General features: G+C 32.8%; 2 long non-coding RNA genes across 2 annotated transcripts; one reads left to right on the forward strand and one right to left on the reverse strand.

Annotated features, from left to right (window-relative positions):
- Window positions 1-654: 654 nt before the first annotated feature.
- LOC148282301 (uncharacterized) lies at window positions 655-2,322 on the forward strand. Its single transcript, XR_015822130.1, has 2 exons — window positions 655-1,084; window positions 1,272-2,322. It is a non-coding gene; the product is annotated as an uncharacterized LOC148282301 (long non-coding RNA).
- Window positions 2,323-4,415: 2,093 nt separating this feature from the next.
- Window positions 4,416-5,406, reverse strand: LOC148282302 (uncharacterized). The gene is made up of 2 exons (XR_015822129.1): window positions 5,267-5,406; window positions 4,416-5,006 (listed from the first exon to the last, which is right to left on the reverse strand). It is a non-coding gene; the product is annotated as an uncharacterized LOC148282302 (long non-coding RNA).
- Between the last annotated feature and the right edge of the window lie 1,126 nt (window positions 5,407-6,532).

A 6,532-nucleotide genomic window follows, 5' to 3' on the forward strand; every position in this document is an offset into this window, starting at 1 on the left:
AAATTAATAAGTCTAAGGCAAGTTGTTTTATTTTGGAAACATTACCAAATTTAATTTGGAATTATACCGATTGTCTGTATACACAATAACTAAGGTAAGTATTTGATTTTTAAATCTTATGATATATGATACTCTCATGAGTTTTGAACACTTTTTATCTAAGCAAAAATGAAATTCAATAAAAATGAATATGATTCTTCAATAAAGAACAAATTTATATATTTTTATTACACGGTAGACAATAATTTCGAAAGACGAAGATCTTAGATCTTGGTAGTAAGTGACGAGCTGCAGAGGTAGAGAAGAAAGAGCAATCGGTGCGTTGGTGCTTTTATGTCTTACTCCACGCCTCTTATCTTTACAAGAACAACACGACAAAATGGCTCGACTTATGAGCTCCACACAATAAGATTTAATATTTAGTAAACATAATTAAAATGAAATAGGTTAAGATTTATTAGGTTTTTCTACATTTTTTTTGGAAAATTAACCCGCTAAGCCTCTATTTAGAGGCTTATCAAAAGGTGGGAAAGAGGGGATATGGAAGGAGGTTATGAAAAATACACCACAACACTCAGACCAATGGGCTCCATGCAGAATATTTTTTTTTTATCTCAAAAAAAAGAGGGGAAAAAAAGAGAAACACGAGTGCGCTTTTTTTTTTTTTTTTTTTACTTTTAAGCAAAGTACTACGGTTTTAAATTTAAAAAATTTGATTTCGCGCTAAAACGGCAACTTTTGCCGATTTTTGTTGTGTGACGTCATTTATCGCGTGTACGAATCTGTATCTGTCAAAACAGAACTAATTGCTTGCGAGTTGTTGAGTTTAGTCGAGTTGTTTTTATTTTAATTGCCGTGATATTAACATTAAAGCTTATTGTGTTGCAATTATCGAACGATGGCTGGGTACAAATACTGTTCAGTTCCTAGATGTGTTAATACGACACATACAACACCGGGAAAGAAGTTTGTCACTATTCCACGAGATGCTAAACTGAGAAAAAAATGGTTTGTGGCGATGAAGAGACAGTTTGACAAAATCAGCTGTAAATCCGGAATTTACTGTTGCGAGGATCATTTCAACGTAAGTTCAAATTTATATTTTACACATTCTATACTTCTATTTATTGATTGATAATACATTATATGTACATATTAAATATTATTTGTCAAATAAATACAATATATTGTAATAAAAGCATAAACTTATTTTGATGGTTAGCCATTTCGTGATGTAAGTATTCTAATTATGTTAAATGTTATTTTCACAGCTTGAAGAAGATGCTGATAATTTTACCAGATTCAAGCTTATGGGAGGAAGGGTGTCCTTAAAAAAAAATGTTGTTCCACACATTTTCGAGTGTCAAAAGAAAAACATCAAATTTTTACGACAAACGGGACACAGAAGAAGCCATTTAGGAACTCTTGAAAGAACAATGACGTCTGAAGTTCCGGAGGAAGAACAACCCTGTACATCTTCATCTATAAATGTTGCAACGGAGGCAGTTGAACTCGAATTCGCTTCTTCATCCCCCACAGTTGAAAAAGCTAGTAAAATGACTCAAGCAAGTTTAAGGTCAAATAAAGTCATTGTTCGCAGCAAGGGAACATCAACTGACGCCACGTTTCTAACGGTGACAAGAGCTACATCTCCTATTATTTTTCCTACACCTAAAGATCTTACCATAAGCTATGATTCAGTTATGCCAGATAATGATGATGAAATACTAGAATGGAAAAGTACTTCCGATGACCAGGACTTTGTACCTCATGACGATACTTCTGACGATAATGCTGATGCTTTTGAAATTCAAAAATATAATGTTATTTTACGACAGGCTACTGTAATGGGTATTGAAAGAAATTATCGACTTTGTCTTGGCATACCAGATGATATGGCATATATTTTAACACTTCTGTGCAAAAAAGTATGTGACTCGCGCCTGAATATTTTAATAACATTTAAAAAAATCAGATTGGATGAATCAAATGCAATTCTTGGAATGCAATTTGGATTGTCAGAACCAACTGTAAGCAGGATCTTCAGGAAGACGGTAAAGCTAGTAGCGATCTGTCTGCAGGAGCTAATATTTTGGCCAGACCAATATACCGTTCGGCTTCATTTGCCTTTGCCCTTTATTGCAAGATACAGTAAAGTCCAAGCTATCATTGATTGTTTGGAAATACAAATCGATAAGCCTTCAAACCCCATTAGACAAGCCACGACATGGTCAGATTACAAAAAATGCAATACCATCAAATACCTTGTCTCTTGTACACCGTGCGGACACATCAATTTTATTTCAAAAGGATATGGTGGACGAACCAGTGACACAAAGATTTTCGAGGTTTGCAGATTTTTAGATAATTTGAAACCTGGTATGGATGTGATGGCAGACCGAGGTTTTAAAAACATTGCTCATTTACTCGAGTTAAAACAATGCAAGTTAATTCGTCCACCAAGTGTGAGCGCGGACATTCCTCTATCTTGTGACAAGGTCAAGGAGGCTAAAAGGGTGGCTGCGTTACGAATCAACGTTGAACGTGCAATCAGTCGGATAAGGGAATTTAAAATGTTGGCAATGCACGCATGCATCGATATTAATTATGTTGGCCTCTTAGATTATATTATTAATATTGCTTGTGGGTTAATAAACCTTCAGGAGCCACTGGTTAAAATTTAATAACTATGAAAATAACAATAATTACTTAATACTGACTTAAGCATTTTTTTATTTACAATTTTTTCGTTTACATTTAGTACATTTTTTATTACATAATATATTTGTAACTTTACAGCTTTACATGAAAACTAAAAAATCCCACATAGGCACAATAAGTGTAGAGGCACAATAAGTGTAGATGCATAATATGTAAATATATTTAAAAGAAAATAAAACATGAGTAATAATTTTATGTTACATTCAAGTTGTTTTTTTTAATTTTTAATTTGAGTAAGAGTAGAGAATCTGAAAACAAGAAATAGAACAAAAAAATATTAAATGAAAGTTGATAATTAAATTAGGAAAAAATACAAGAGAAAATTAAAAGTTTATCGGGAAAAGAAAACATTGACATTTATATTTTTGACCTAATTTATAAAGGAATCATTAGTAGAAGAGAGGCTTAAATTACCATTTTCTCTTGTGTCTAAAAAGTATGATTTATACAGTTTAAGGGCAAGGACATTTGAACGACTCTGTCCTAGTGTTGATTTACAAAACGGTATCTCCAGCACTTGATTCCTTCTGCATTCTCAGTAATCTTTTTAAAAATCATCAATGACTATGCTAAACCGGTTTCTATTTCTTTATTTTTTTTGGCCATCACTATTTTACAATATAAATGTAAAGATTATTTGAACATTAAAAGTTTTGTTAACCTAATATTACCCTCAACTTGTAAATAAATGCTTAACAAAACAAACAAATGTTTTTTATATCTCAACAGAGTTAAAGAAGCATGGAATGGAGTATTTATAGAAGGAAATGTGTGTTCGTGTGCACTTGACGTATTACAACGTGCAAGTGCTGTAAATAAAAACAATATGGCCATTTGTGTGTACAATATATATATTTTTTATTTATTCATAATTATAATACAGTAATGTATTATATTCCCAGGAGTTACAAACAACTCAATTTGGGACTTGAATAATATATAACATTTTTTTGGATAAAAAATATTTACAACCAAGAAACAAAGCAAGTTTAAACTTATAACTAAATATATCAAAACAAAATCTATCACTAAACATATCAACACATAATTGTAACTAAAATATCAACGTGCAATTATTATACTAAATATATCAACAATTATATTTTTTAAAAATCCAAGTAGAAAAAAAAAACAAAGTACTATACAGAATAAAACAAATAAATAAAAAAAACCCTTTCAAGAATAGAGGAAATGGTGAATCTAAGACTAAAGAGGTAAATTAGGTTCGTTAACAAGGCTACGAAGGTAATGCAACTATCAAAATCAACAATATGTATTTATAAAGTATAAAACAGAATAAGTAAGTAATAAAAAAACATGAATTTATTTGAGTTTATTATAAATTGCTAAATTCCAAAACACTGTACACTTTTCAATTAAATCTAAGCAATACTCCTTATTTATATTTATAAACAAATGTGTAACATTCTTAGATTCCTCGAAATCAGGATGTGCTACACAGTACAGAGCTTTTATTTTGTTAGAAAAAAACATTTCTAGCTGGACCTGAGCCATATACTTTTCAGAGGGATTTCCGTCTGTAAAATATGTTTGAAAAGTGGCATCAGATACAGGGCATTTCACCTCAACAATATACTCTTCGTACAGCGCATCTGGAGATGCTCCAAATATGGGGTATTCAGGAGACAAAAAAATGCCACACTTTCTAAACTTTACATTTAGTTTTCTTTGCATTTCTTTTAAAACTAAGGACTCTAAGGACCTGCCGCGTAATAACGCCGCAGTTGCTTTCAACTTGGCTCCCAACAATTTCTCACAGAGAGAACCATCACTTGTCTGGCACCTTGACACAGCATAAGCGTTGGAAGCAGTGATTCGAGCAAAACGCAGTCTATGCCACAAAGGTATATCGTTTTGCTCAACAGTTAAGCGTTCAGCAGCTCTGCAGATAGGCATCTTCATTTGACCCTGACAATATTTTAAAAAATCTTTTGGGAGAAAATTACTTTGTTCTTTTTGAAATTGACACATTAAAACATGCAAAGATAACCTATCTACATCAGTATGTTGGGTAAAAAGACGCATTCGTCTTGAAGTACCATCACCCAACTGGTTGCTGGCATCGACTACAGCTGCCAAAAACGAGCCATCTCCTGATGGCAAATCCTCGTGGTTTCCAAATTCCTTGGCCATAACGAAAGGAATCGTGGTGCCGATACCTGCCATTATCGGACGCTTCCAATAACAGGCTACTGAAGTAGGGCTGGGCTCAATGCTGCGTCGATATAGCCAATATATAAATGCTACTGAGTGTTTGCATCCTCCTGTAATATAAATGTTATTTTACAGTTATTTATAAACATGACATCGTCCTATCTAGCACTTGCTCAATACACACTAATAATTTGACAGATTAAAAAAATATGTGCGACGCGATTAATTTAACAATAAAATTTTTCTTCCTTCTGCAAATTTATACAAAAAGAACATGCAATGCAGTACGTTTTTTTCTTTTTTTTAAATAAATAAGACGCTTCCGATGTCAACTATTCATCGACAATAATGCGTCTACTACCATGCTTACCTTGAGAAGCCGCACAGTCTTCACATTGGCACGATATTATTTTATTATTTGCCTCATCAATGACGCTGATAACTGAGTATGCCTTCTTCCGAATTTTATGCTCTGGTGTAACCCGGCATTTTACAGTGCACACATTTTTATTTCTTTTGATCTGGACATATCCAATAGCGTTGTCCGCATATTCAGCTCTCGAAGACCTGCAAATAAATAGTGTATTTACAATTTTGTCCCTTCTGTGCTTGGTCACAGTTTTTAAGACTATAATTAATCAGACATAAAACAGTCAGTATTTTAATTCTAAAGTGTTTATTAAGAACTAATTAAGTCCATTAAAATACTCATGACAGAACAAAGGAGGTTATGTATGGAAAAAATAGTATCCAAGTATATTTACACCATTTCTGGCGATAAGTTGTATCACTGCTGAATATAAAATACGTCTTTAACATATTAAAAACTCAATATCAAAGAAAGGTGACAGTTTTAAGTAATATATTATAGTTAAACATTTTTGAAACTCACCTGTCAACTTTCACTCCCCTCATTTCGGCGCTGCAAAAGTTTGTATTTTCGGAAAAAAACAACATTAACATGGATTCATTTACATGAGGAATGTTATCCGATTGTCCTTTAATAAAATTATCTTCCGTCATTTCGTTAAAATTGCGAATAAAGCGTTAAACAAACCGTCGCCACCAAAAACACCAGCGGAAATGAATGACAGCGTTGTCGAACAAGATAAATGACGTCACAAACACGACAACCAATCACGATGCGTTCGAAATCCATTCGCCAGAAATCAATATTTAAAACGAAAATTTTAATTAAAAACGGCTAAAAAATAAAATTAGACTTGAAAATAAATAAATAGTTTTTAATTTTCTTCCAGGATCATCAATTACTTTCATCTTTTCTAACATATGCATGGAGCCCATTGAGAAAAAAATCTTTCTTGAATTTTTTTCTTGCAACTGGCGGGAATCGAACCCGCGACGCCAGTTTCACAGTTGGCTGTCTAATCAACCGCACCACGGCGCATGTCTATAGTTTCTCTATTTAGTTTTTTCTATTTGGTTTTTCATATTTATTATTTTCTCTCTATCTATCCTTGCCTCTGTTGTATACACCATGATTTGATCTGACACACGTTTTGTATATCCGAATTAGGTTTCCAATAATCATGTGTTCATTGTACTATACGACATTTCTTAGGCATTCAGATGTTTACTAACTGAGATGGATATGTTCTCATCATCACTATGATAG

This window comes from Micrasema longulum, unplaced genomic scaffold (genome assembly GCF_059751315.1).
Source record: "Micrasema longulum isolate JH-2025_06_02 unplaced genomic scaffold, ASM5975131v1 h1tg000341l, whole genome shotgun sequence".
In the NCBI taxonomy this organism is placed as follows: Eukaryota; Metazoa; Arthropoda; class Insecta; order Trichoptera; family Brachycentridae; genus Micrasema; species Micrasema longulum.